Here is a 13,682-nt window from a genome sequence, read left to right as displayed (position 1 = left end):
CCATGGAGAAGGTAACCAAGTGGATGAGAAAAGCTCTCACACAAACATGAGCTAAACCTTTGCTAACCCTAGAAAGTTGTACGGGGTGGAGTATATATAGTCTAGGGGGGAGAAGGGATACACGGGCCTCAGCCCTTCACTGTGCGCAGACAAGGGAGGCCAGATGTCCGGTCTGGTGGGGGCGGATGTCCGGGCTGGAGTGGTGGCATTTGCTGCTCTCGGGTTTGAAGGGGCCGGATTTTCAGGCCGGTGGCCGGATGTTCGAGGGCTCGGGAGAGGCCGGATGTCCGGGCTGCCGGGGCTGGATGTCCGGGGCCTGTAGCTTCCGGCGGCTGTGCTGTTGTAGTGGAAGACGCTCTAGGGGCCGGATGTCCGGGGCCTGGGAGATGCTCTTGGCTCCTTCCATTGGCTCTCCTCATCCGTGGACTTGGGGACTTTTACATCTTCATGCGCATCTTCGGGAGGGCCCTCTTGGTGCCTAATCATGCACAACACCTCAGACTTAGGTAGTAGCCATGTCTCATGCATAGAAAGTGGAAGTTCGGAGAGGGGTGAGTTCACCTTATCTTCGATAGCTTTGGCTTGGGCTCGTGTCATTGGTCCAAGTGGTGTCGTTGGAGGTGTAGGTGCGTCCATGGGGATGATCTTGGGATGCTCCGCATCATCAAGAGTCATGATTGGCACATATGGATTGAGCGGGTAATGCCGGTGATGTTGCGTGGCTTCATCCCTGAGGATGGATGGCTAGTACTGGCAGAGCTGAGCTATTTCTTCTGTGTTCTTTGTGCGAAAGAAGTATCGCCTGGCCTGCTAGAAGAACTGGAAGAGTTGGTGCCGGAGTTGATCTTCAACTTAGATAAGATCTTTCCGCTGGGCTTCTTCAAGCCAATGAAACACTTGATTTTGCATCTCTCAACCAAGCCAAGATTGGGGGGCATGCAAAATCGTTGGTGCTACGCAACTGAGAGGATGCAGAAGACGCTACGAGCAAAATGTAAAAATCGTCATTTGCATAATCTGAAACGTCGTTACAATGCTGATGACCCTAAAAAGGGTGGATCCGACCTCAGCCTATTCAAAGGGAATCTCGCACTAGGCGATGCTTCTAATTCCTTAACATTGGATTTCGAAGAATGGCAGATCATTTTGTTGTATATCTTCACCAACCTAACAGAAGTGCAGCCGTACATCGAGTAAGTTCTCGGTACATTGTGTTGCAACTTCTAATTCCTTTGAATTGCTCCAATTCCCGGATAAATAGAGTCGATACGTTGCCAAATTCTCGTATGGAGCAGTGATCCAAAAGGATTCCGTCGAAGAGTATGAGCTTCTGGCAAAGCATGGAGGCGGATATCCAGGTTTCATCTCTTGGTTCAAACAAACGGTAATTTCCATTAGACCATTTCATTCTTCGTCTAATTTGTGGCTAATGCAACAATCCCTTTCGTATTAAACTTGTAGGCTAATTTAGAGTTTATGGACATCGAATTAAGACAAGTCGCTAATGGTTTTGACTTTAGGGTCCGTTCATATGACAAATATGACATCAACGGGTATCGCTTTCGTACCTATGGCAAAGAGCTATCTATGGCCGACCGAAAGTATACAAATTCTTGTGTCTCTACTATCGGCGAAGGAGATACCGAGTATTATGGAAGAGTTTAAGCAATCTATGAACTTGAATTCTGTGGTGCAAACCCACCAAACGTCGTAGTCTTCAAATGTTATTAGTTCTAGCCGAAGGAGACTAGAAGTACTCATGAACATATAGGGCTAGTGGAAATCAAACAAATCACCCATTTGGGTGTTATCGATGTCTATATTATGGCTCAATGAGCAACCCAAGTTTACTATCTACCGTGGGCCTGTCAAACTGATCCAAATCTCAATGGTTGGGATGCGTTTATGAAGTGCTGCCACGTGTTAGACCACCTTCCCCAGTGAAGAGGATTATGAACCTCACATTAACCTAGACACATATGAAGGAGAATTCGTCCAAGAAGCACATCTTTCCAAAAAAGGATTCAAGAACCGCTCTACTTTACCCCAGAACATTGAAGGAGACAGCGACAATGAACCCGACTTCACCCCTGAGTCAGAACATGAAGAACCTGAACTAGAAGAGGTTACTGCTGCCGATTTCCTGCCAATGCTTGACCGATTACGTAAAGGTGGCCTTCCACATGATGATGCATTTATTAATGATGATGATGAGCACGTCATTACTGATAGTAATGAAGATGATGCATTTATTAATCTCGGAGCATTTATTGAACCTGACGAGCCAACTTATTATTAGGTATTCAATTTTTTACGTTGTGCTTGATTTATATAGTTACTTGTATGACTGTATGATTTATAAAGTTACTTGTGTAATTTTCTTACTTTGTATACATAGTGCCATGGTCTTATACATAGTGCCATGGTCTTGATTTCCGACCCCATCGGCCCTCACCCGCTTTATGATTTAGATGTGGTAAATTATCTTTTATAATGATTTGTTGCATTTTGCATTTATGACAATTATGGCCATCAAGTTGACATGGAGATATTTTAATCTAGGAGGTATGTGAACCGGAATTTGAAACCGACCCTCTTGTCCAGAAGTTAAATTTAGTTGAAAAAGAAAATGAGTATTTGAAGGAAAAATTAAAAGAATTGAAGAAGAGAAGATGACATTGGAGTTGTATGTTGCCGATGTCGTCGATGATCACAAGATGAAGATAAATGCAATGCGCTTGAAGATGGATGTAATGCGCTTGAAGCTTAAGAAGATTAGAAAATATGCCATTGATAATGAGGCTTGGTATGATTATGTCGTTGGATCAATTTTTACCTTAGTTGCGATCTACATCGCATTTGTTGTGATGAGGGTAAGTGTTTTCTCTAGTGTTTTGCTTAAAAAAATGCATACTTAGCTTATTTTCCTCCTAAATAGCATAATTACCTAAGTTAGATAAAAAATGAGCTTTGCTTAGTAAGTTGGCTAAAAATGGCATCATCACCTAGGTTGCCAAAAAAATGAACTATAGTTACCTTATGTTTCTCCAAATTGACATAATAAGCTTAGTTGACCTATACTTTACCTAGGATACCTATAAAATGACCTATACTTAGCATTTTTTCCTCCTAAATGACTTAATATGCTTAGTTTGCTAAAAATGGCATAACTACCTAGGATAGCTCCATAATGATATATACTTAGCTTACCTAGTTCATTTATGACATAATTAGCTTACTTAGGTCAAAAATGGCATAACTACCTAGGTTAGCTAAAAAATGACCTATACTTAGCTTCTTCACTTCATTTATGACATACTTAGCATATTAGGTCAAAAATGGCATGATAATATTTGTTACCTCCAAAATGACATAGACTTAGCTTATTTTCCACGAAAATTAAATAATAACCTTACTAAGATCTAAAATGACCTATTTACCTAGCTTAGCTCTAAAATGACCTACACTTAGCATTTTTACCTAGCTTAGCTAAAAATGGCATTTTTACCTACTTCAGTTAGAAGAAGAAGATAAAGAAGAGGAGAAAAAGAAAGAGAAGAAAAATTCTTCTTCTTCTTCTTCTCCTTCTTATTCTTATAGCTAGTCTTCTTCTTCTAGTCTTCTTCTTCTTCTAGCTAGTCTTCTTCTTCTAGTCTTCTTCTTATTATTCTTCTTCCTTCTAACTTTCTTCTTTCCCAATTTCCATATTTGCTTTCGATGAGGAAGCTTGCGTTGATGGAGTCTACTCTTCAACTTGTGCTTCCTTTCGTTTTGATTTGGTTGGATGAACAATGTCAAACTTGCTACCAATATATGTATGTATGGATGAAACCATTGTATGCTTGTTGTTGGATTTGCTGGCTAGCTATATATGTTGCATATGGACTTTTGATTTGGTATGTATATGTGTTGGATGATCATATTCATATGGTAGGGATATGATTTGCTATGTATATGTGTTGTTATGCTTGTTGAAAGTATTCTCAAATGTGTGTGTATATATATGAAATTCTGTGAAATTGAATGAATTTAAGAAAATACAGAAAAATAGGGGTTGTACACGCTCTTTGCCATCTGCTAGCAAACTGCAAAGAGCTTTGCCATCAGCAAGCAGACGGCAAAGCTGCCATGTGGCAGCTACCTGTGCAACCTAGGGTGCACTGGGTTGGCCTATTTGGCAGCTTTGTCGTCCGCTGGCAGATAGCAAAGACCTTGGCATCTTTGACGTCTGCTAGCAGACGTCATAGCTTGCCACATGGCAACTACCGGGGGGAGCATCTTGGCTGTCCTATTTGGCAACTTTCCCATCCGCTGGCAGATGGCAAAGACCTTGGCATCTTTGCCGTCTGCCAGCAGACGGCAAATAGCGCCGCTAACCCCCTAACGGACCTAGCCTGGCACGTGTGCCGTCCAGGCTCTTTGCCGTCTACTGGCTGACAGCAAAGACCATTTCATCTTTGTCGTTCGCCAGCAGACGACAAAGTGCCCTTTGTCATAGCTTATTCAGTCGAACCTGTTGTCGTCTGCTGGCTGATGGCAAAGGCCTTTGCGGTCCTCCAGGCATGGCTTTGCCGTCAACCATGGCAGACGGCAAAATGCCTAATTCATGTAGTGTATAGGCTGTTTTTAGAGTTTTTATGTGTGGGGAAACAAAGTTAGGGTTGGTTTCAGAACCCTCCTACAAGGGGCCACAAAATTCCCTACTCCTCCATATATACAGCCCTTAGGGCATCGTTTAGAATTTTGGTTTTGTTTAGATTAAAAGTTCTCCATAGTTGCAACTTTGCATACTTCATTTGTGTTCAACGACTAGACCAAGACATCTGAGAACCCCACTTTCATCAATAATTTTTTTCTCTTATATTCACAATATTCAGATTGCAATCTGAGTTTCTTGCTTGTTCTTCGTTTGCTCGCAGGAAATAGACCTTCGTGCTCAGCTTGATCGTGCTTCGGCATGGTCAATAACCCCTCGGAAGTGGGTTTAGTGATTGCTAAGGCACGATGTCTTCGCACATTCATAGTCGGATCATCAAAGTCGAATCCCACAGAAAATGATAGCTATCTCATCGAAACATCGGGACACCTTCCTCTCTATGAGTCGAGATTCGTCAAACGACTTTATGCGCGCATGGGAGTTGGCATGTTCTGCTAGGAGCCGGTACCAACTATCGATTCTGGTCGTGTCCACGTGTACTTGAACCTATAGGATCACACACGTAAGGGGCCGCAACCCATTTGGATTGGATCAAAATGGAAAATAGAAATACACTCCTAGTAGGCTCTAGTGTTGAGCCCACCTTGGAGGTCTATATAAAGGGGATTGGGAGCACAACTTAGTATTGATCATTTTCCACCCTAGACAGCCGCCGCCGCAACTCCCCACACCCATCTCCTATGACTGGGCCTAGCAGTCCACCACCTAACGCTGCACCCCCCACGTGTGGATACCTTGGAGGCATCGCACTTGCAGTGCTCGGATGAACCGTTCGAGGGATCTGTGAGGTACCATCCGCGGGAGATCACCATTCGCCGGTCTTAGTTATTTGCTGGAGATCGGCAACGTGAGTAGGAGACACCCTAGGATATCGACTACACGCATCACCAACTCTTCTTCTGCTGTGGTGACTGCGCGTCTGGTGGTAAACCCGATCCCCTGATCTATTTCCAGCAGCACGATCTTAGGTGTGTGGTAGAATTTTTTTTATTTGGCACTAGCGTTGTGTACCACATGTTCCAACAATGATTCCTAGACTATAGCCATGTATTGCTTCTAATTTGTTGAAATACCCTTATAAGCCCCCCCTTTTCATTTGGCAGAGTGATATTGGTTGCATCTTTCATACATTTCTAGCTTCCATTGCTTCTAATTAGTTGAAATGCCAACTACTTATCTTACACTTTACACATCACAAGTGTCAATATGTCATGATATCCTATTTTTCATACACATTCCATCCTCCTATCATGTGGTAGCCTTACATCATAGTAGTGGTTATTAGTATCATGCATCAATTTGTTCTGAAGAGCATATTTTATTCCTTTTTCTTGTGGGTTTGATTTGACAAGGCAAAATCAAAAAGGAGGAAGGAAAAGAGTAAGGAAGGCGATGATGGTGGTCCTCTGCATTAACGTAAATGGAGCATATCTATAGATTTTCCTTGTACTACTAATGCATTACAAGTTCCAAGTCTCAACTGCCCTACTCCACCATCCCATGGTGCTTACTCTAACTTGGCAGTGTGATAACAGGTTGGATGTTGCATATGGTGTCAAGCTTGTATTGATTCTAGTTATTGTAAATTGCATCTGCTTAGCTTACACATTATACATGTGAATATGACACGCCTTCCTATTTTTGGTACATACTATATCTGTCTATCACACCTTGTTCTTACATCAAACTATTGTTCTTGTGTATCCTGCTTCAGTCACTTATGATGAGACACCTTTAAGTTGGCAATGTGTTGTTGGTTGCGTCTTGCATATGATTTCTAGCATGTATTGGTTTAAATTTGTTGAACGCCACCTAGGACGAGATAGTTTTAACTTGTTAGAGTGATATTGGTTGCATCTTCCATATGGTGTCTAGCTTGCAGTGCTTCTAATTTGTTGAAATGCCTTCTACTGAGTTTCCACACCATAAGTGTCAATATGTCATGCATTCCTATTTTGTACATATTCCATCCTCGTATCATGAGTTTGCCTTTCATCAGAGTAGTGTTCGTCAGTATCATGCATGAATGAGTTCTGAAGAGCGATTTTTTTTCATTTTTCTTGTCGGTTTGACTTCACAATCAAAGTCAATAAAGTAGAAGGAAATTAGTAAGGCATTGGATGATGGTGGTCCTTCTGAGCAATTGAAATGGAGGGTCTCTACAGATTCTACTCCGCCATCACCAACAATATTCGCAAGACAATGCAAGGCTAGACAGTCAACATAGCTGTGTAGATGATGAGCACATCTCCCTTGCTCCACCATCATAGGTGTTTGCTCTAACTTGGCACTATTATATGTAGTTGCATGTTCCGTATGATGTCTAGCTTGTATTGCTTCTAATTTTGTTCTATTGCATATGCTTACTTTACACATTATTATACATGTGAATATGACACGTGTTCCTGTTTCCAGAACATCCCATATTTGAGAACACCATGTTCTTACATCAGACTACTGTTCTTGCATATCCTACATCAATCACTTCTGATGAGACACCTTTAAGTTGGCACTTTGATATTAGTTGCATCTTGCACATGATTTCTAGCATGTACTGCTTGTAATATGTTGAAACGCCAAACAGTTTTAACTTGGCAGAGTGATATGGGTTGCATCTTTCATATTGTCGGTGTTCTGGGAAGGGGGTACCGAGGCTTGCCTGCCCGCGGCCCACGGCGTGGCCCTGTCGACGGCCCGGTATGGCCCAGCTTCAACATCGACAACTCAAGACCCTCGCGAGGGGGACGACACCAATACCTCCCTGGGGGCGGCTTCCCCAGGTTGGCTCCCGAGGAGCGGAGATATCTATGCAAGGTGCACCTCATGAGGTTCGCATGACGTGAGCCATGACGACCAAGGCTAGGCGGGCGCCAGTGAGCGCAGTGTACCAGTTTCCTCTTTGGTGCTAAGGAGGCAAACGCAGGTGCGGAGTCCCGAGGAATCAGCTAAAGGTTTCCATTCCGGTGCAAAAAGACCAAGACCGCCATGACGGCAGGACGGAGGTCATCGCGGAGCCCACCATGGCGTCATGACCAGGTGCTTTTGCAGGCGAAGACTACTTTTGTCAGAATAGCATGTACTAGTTGTCTCCCTTGAAATATGGCCATTATGGGATCCCTTCCCGCCTAGTATTTGGGAAGAGGACCAAGGCCACTATAAATAGGACTTAGGCACCACCATAGAGGGGGATGGGTCTGAGAGATCATCCTCGGGCCCGCCAGCTCATCGAGCACAAGAACACCTCCCCTCCTGAGGTTGTTCGAACCTGGTGCTAGTTCTTCCACAGCCCCTCGAGTCCAATCCACCATAAAGCAGGATTAGGGTTTTACACCGCAAGGTGGCCCGAACCTGGGTAAACTGTTGTGTCTCTCGTTCATTAGGTTCGTCGAGCTAGGCTGTGGGATCGGTGGGATGTCTAACTGGGGAAAGACGAGTTCTTTGCACGCACCCCAGAGTTCGAACTTCTCAAGGGTTTGCGGAACCCCGAATCTGACATTTGGCGCGCCAGGTAGGGGTGCGTCGGAGCCTCTCTTCCGACCACCGATTCGCCATTGCTCCACCTCTTCCATGGCTGACGCCCGTCGAGCCCGTGCTGAGCGTCAGGCCATCCTCACCACTCGCATCTCTCAGACGGTGCCTACTGGCGGGCCTCCCCATCATTCCTCATCACCCGCCGCCAACGCCGACACCGGCCTGGCGGGGCATGAGCAGCAAGCTTCGTCATGGCACCCCTCTATGCGGCGTGATGGGTGCACCGCCACCCCATCGCTGACCCCGGCCGATTCGCCGGGGCGGTTCCCTCAAGAGGGCATAAAGTCACAATCTTGCATCCTCTTCTCAAGACGCCCCGCTTAGGCAGAGGGCAAGATCTGCAGTGTTTTTCCTGACCTTCATCTCATGTCCCCCTATGCATGGAAACACATGGGACGGTTTAACCTCTGGGTCCATTGTACCAGATAGTCATTACCCTATTTTTATTTATACCGACAAGAGTGGCAGAGCACGTCGCTGGCATGCCAGCAGCGCGGTCACCACATGGCAAGGTGAGGAGAATGCACAGAAGCTTGGCAAAAGGTGTGTGGTGTGTTGTCCATCCATCCTAAATTTCGCCGAGCCATCACCTCATCCAAACTAGCTTTGCACTATAATATCACCAGAACATTGCTGCAGGAGGATTAGAATGGATGTTGGGGTCAAATGGATGTATTAATGGGAAAACTAGTTGTCACAGAGGTTTAGGGTTGGAAGAACTATAAGTTGGTGGAATTTGAGGTAATTTGGACCAGATTTGGAGGTAGTTGCTTTGCAGTTGCAAATTTGGTCCAGAATATAGGTTTGGATAATGTGCTCACATGAAGTATTGGATTGAATTGAATTTTTGTGGAGGGGTATGATTTGGTGATATGCAGATATTGGTAAATTTCCAAGCCATTTGGAAATACCTAAAAGGTACTTCCTTCACACATATCCTCTTTGGATAGAAACTTGAGAAAATATTTGGGAAAATATGGCTAAATGAAGTGAACTCCAACTTTGTGGATGGAAGTTATATAGGTGGGGGAAGATTCTGGCAAAATTTCAGCAATCATGGAGCAATAAAAATTCTAGTTGCTTCACATGCTGAAATTATAACCAGAATATAGATGTTGATGATGTGCTTACCATGAGCATTATTCCTAGAATATTTTTACATATCTAGGGTCCATATGAACCAAAGTATTGATGACAATTTTATGGGAATTTTTGAAAGGACAAAATATAGGTTGCCTCACAACCTAGAGCAAAAGGATTATTCCTTTAATGGAAAAAGGAATATAAGATGAAAATGGAATTTATAGTTGGCTCAAGATGGAAATGTCATTGCAATGAAGAAATGATTCAAATGAGAGGAAACGAAAAGTGATCTCCAAGGTTTAAGTCCAGAGAGCCAATTCTAAAGAAAAACAATCCAAAATTAAAAGAAATAAAAGGGGCCAAAATTTGGGTTGTCACAAACCTAACCCCCTTAAGATAAATCTTTTCCTCAAGATTTTATTGCTCAGGGAACCGTTCTGAATAATCTGTCTTAAGGAGACATTTCCAGCTAGGGTATCAAGTTTCCTTAGCACCATGTTCCCATTGATTCACATATGATCCTCTTACTTTGCCTTGGGTGGTTTATTTTACTTGCTCCCAAGATTTTCTTGGCCGACCTTCCCACAAAAATCTTATAATGACCCCTCATGACTAGCTTTTCATGTCTTGAATATCTGATTCGTGCTAATGGTTTGTTTGCATATTGATATGACCCAAAAAAAGTGAGAACTTGGTAGGTAGAATACGCATAAGATCATAGCTTCTCAGAAACGAACTGGTAGTTGTAACTTGTCATTAGTGACCATTGGCAAGACTATTGATCGAGAGTCGTTTATGACACAATGTCTCGGCTAGTGAACCACCTAAAATATGTTTCTGATCTTGTTATTTTATCATATCTTGTAAAGGTTGTCGAATTCTCCCTTTCCGTAGATATGCCTAAACACAACTGCCTTCTTATGAAAGTAAGTACATAGAAGTATGTACAACTAAGGACAAGATTCACCATGCATGTGTCTTGACGGGCTTGTGATTCTGGTATAATTGCTTTTGACTTGATCTTTGGGCAGTATGATCATGTGCTGTCAACTCAACACATAATAAGTTATACTACATGATGCCTTTGTGTTGTGCTATATTGAAGAGGACTATATAGCTTCGGTTGAAAACCACCAAGGATAGCGTTCCGAGGAAGACTAGATAGCTTACACTTGAAGCTTCTTCCATGATAGCTTGCTAAAGAAGGTTGGGTATTGTATCTCGGAAGCTTCTCCTCGATTTGCTTACTGAGGAAGACTCAATACCTTATGCCAGAAGCTTTCTGTATAGTAGCTTGCTAAATAAGAGTGGGCAGCTTAGGGGAGAAGCTACCCAGGTAGCGTACTAAAGAAGACGAAGGAGTCTTGTGTTGGAAACTTCCCTTGTAGTTTGATACCAACAACTGGGTTGGTTATATCAGAAACTTTCCTACTAGGGTGTACGAACTACTTGCCTTATATAAACATCTTCAGTAATTCTGCTTGCATGAGGATGGCTATTTGACAGCCTTCCTTCACTGAGTATTGAATACATAGCACATTCGGGCCTTTCTTCGGAACACTACTATTAGAGTACGTAATGGTCCTAATGGGCCTGGATGGCGGTATAGCCCGTTAGTCTTAGGGTTAATTAGAGATAAAGGTCGTTTGCTTAGGGGTCAAGTAAGCCTTGCTGGGGAGTCATGTAAGCATCTTTATATAAGTGGAGTAGCTGTATCAATCTAATCAAGCAAGAATTAAGAAGGAAATCCTTTCCCTCTTGCCCGACCATGGGCAAAAAGGCCCCCGGCCGGCCCTCTCGCACCCTCCTTCTAGCAGCACCAAAACATTTTGGTATCATCTTTCCCAGATTTGATCATGTCCATACCTTCACCAAGTTCTTCCCACCCGCCGCCGCCACACCTACCCGCCGCCACAAGCGTCTTCATTGGTGTTGCTGCCCCACACAGCAGGCACGTCGGAATAGGGCGTGTTGGCATCCTCAGGGGCCATTGCACCCTCTTCCCTGGCGCCGTCCACCCTCATCCTCACCCCGAAGCAGATGACAGTCGCAATCCCGGAATCACGGCAGGCCGTGGCAGGCATCAGGGCCTTCCATGTCGGGCCCTATGCACCCCACCGGCATCCCCCGTGGCAGCCACACCAACATCAGCTACCCCCGCTGTCGCCGCCCTCGGACGCGACCACGGCACCGGTCATCTCGTACCAATATGGGATGCCCTACGACGGGACTGCGACGACCTCGTTCCCATCAGTGCCGCTGCCATCCCAGGGCGTCGCCATCCAATAGATCAAGTACCCGCCATCGCCGTCACCGCTTCTGACTTGGATCGCTACCCGCCACGTGTCAGTGGCACTGAGGCTGTAGGCTGCTGCGCACGGCCTCCTACCGCGTCAGTGTGTGCAGGAGATGTGTGGTCTGCAGCTGCCGCTCCTCCCAGTTGCGCGTCGCTGCGTAAATGACCTGGATCTCGTCTGCCACGTCGGGGATATTGGGCATATTGTTTTCCCCACGGATAGCGACCTCAAAGTCTGCGACATCGGCGGTTGGAGTGCGCACCCCTCCTCGCGATTCTCCATCGAAAGTCCTCCACTCTTGTTTGTGCGGTGCAGACCAACAACCGTCCGGCGAGGAGAAGGCATGGTGTCACCGACAGGAGCGCACCGTGTAGCACCACTGCATTTCGCCGCCGGCCACCGCGATGGGCACCTTTGCTGGTCGCTCTTGCGACCACTTCCAGGTGGCCATACACATGCACTCCTTTTGTCCAGATGGTGTCCATGGGATCCAGGTGGCTGTACACGTGTAGGTCCGACGTGCGGGTGGTGTCCACTTTATGTTCAGGGTTCCAAAATAAAGTGTACCAGTCCATTTCAGGTTGAGAGTCATAAAACAAGCCGAGAGGTAAAAGGCTTGTTTTTAGGTGTTAGGTTTATTGTTGTGTCAAGTCATGGTTATAAGTTGTTTAGGTTGCAGCTCAAGGGCAAGCTGCATGTCCAGGTGGGGTGTAGTGTTAGAGTACGTAATGGGCCTGATGGGCCTGGCTGGCAGTGATAACCCAGAAGTATAGGGGATCATTTGTAGCCTTTTTCCATAAATAAGAGTGTTGAACCCAGCGAGGAGCTAAAGGTAGAACAAATATTCCCACAAGTTCTATCGACCACCGATACAACTCTACGCACGCTTGACGGTTGCTTTATCGGAAACAAGTATGAAACTATTTTGCAAGGATAAAACTACAAGTACTTTGCGAGAATAAAAGTACGGATAAATTGCAAGGTAATAAAAGTGGAAAGATTTTGTCAATGAGAAAGTCATTTGTCCCTAGGCAATCAATAACAAGTACCGGTAATCATTCTTAAATTTTATATGAGGGAGAGGCATGAGCTAACATACTTCCTCTACTTGGATCATATGCACTTATGATTGGAACTCTAGCAAGCATCCGAAACTACTAAAGATCATTAAGGTCGTGAAATCCAACCATAGCATTATGTATCAAGTCCTCTTTACTCCCATACGCCATAACCCACCTACTCGGGTTTAAGTTTCTATCACCCTCGCAACCCACCGTGATGAGGACATCAATACCATTGTTACACCCACATCCCCTGCTGCTATACATACTGGACCAATTACTAGAGCTCGCGCACGCCAATTGAATTATCAGGTACTTTCGTTTCTTGGTAACGTTTCTAATGTTCATGAGAATATGATGCTGCCTAAATTGGATACATTTGTTTTTCTTAGAAATGAAGGGCCTAGCTTGGACAAGAAAGATGAACCTTGGAGCAAGTTCAAGCATGGAGATGATGGCATGCGCAAGGGGAAAAAGAACGAAGTTACAAGTGATGGTTTCAGGAGTTTGAAGCCACCATAAGGAGTGCATGAAGCCTTGGATGAAATATATAAGATGCCACTTCATAAATTTCGTCCAAAGGATATTCTAGGTGCTGCGTCACCTTATTATTGGGCCAGGCCCATGTATTTTCGAAATACTTAAGTATTGGCTGTTTTTAGAGTCTGTATGTGTGGGGAAACAAGAGTTAGGGTTGGTTTCGGACCCCTCCTCCAAGGGCCACGAAATTCCCACCTCTTCCTCCACATATATAGCCCTTAGGGAGTCGTTTAGACATTGGGTTTTGTTTAGATTAAAGTTCGCCATAGCTGCAACTTCGTGTACTTTGTTTGTGTTCAACGACCAGACCAAGACGTCACAGAACCCCACCTTGATCAATAAAGCTTCCATCTTATGTTCGCAATATCCAGATTGCAATCTCAGTTTCTTGCTTGTTCTTCGTTTGCTCGCAGGAAAATAGACCCTCGTGGTCAGCTTGATCGTGCTCCGGCG

At 44.6% G+C, this 13,682-nt stretch overlaps 1 pseudogene; it reads left to right on the top strand.

Annotated features, from left to right (window-relative positions):
* Positions 1–12,527, top strand: part of LOC147984998 (uncharacterized) — a 65,517-nt pseudogene extending 52,990 nt beyond the window's left edge.
* Positions 12,528–13,682: the final 1,155 nt, after the last annotated feature.

Source organism: Triticum urartu, chromosome 2A (assembly GCF_056163025.1).
Source record: "Triticum urartu cultivar PI428250 chromosome 2A, HENAU_Tu73, whole genome shotgun sequence".
In the NCBI taxonomy this organism is placed as follows: Eukaryota; Viridiplantae; Streptophyta; class Magnoliopsida; order Poales; family Poaceae; genus Triticum; species Triticum urartu.
The sequence above is the reverse complement of the archived record's forward strand: the minus strand, read 5'-3'. Positions and strand labels throughout refer to the sequence as shown.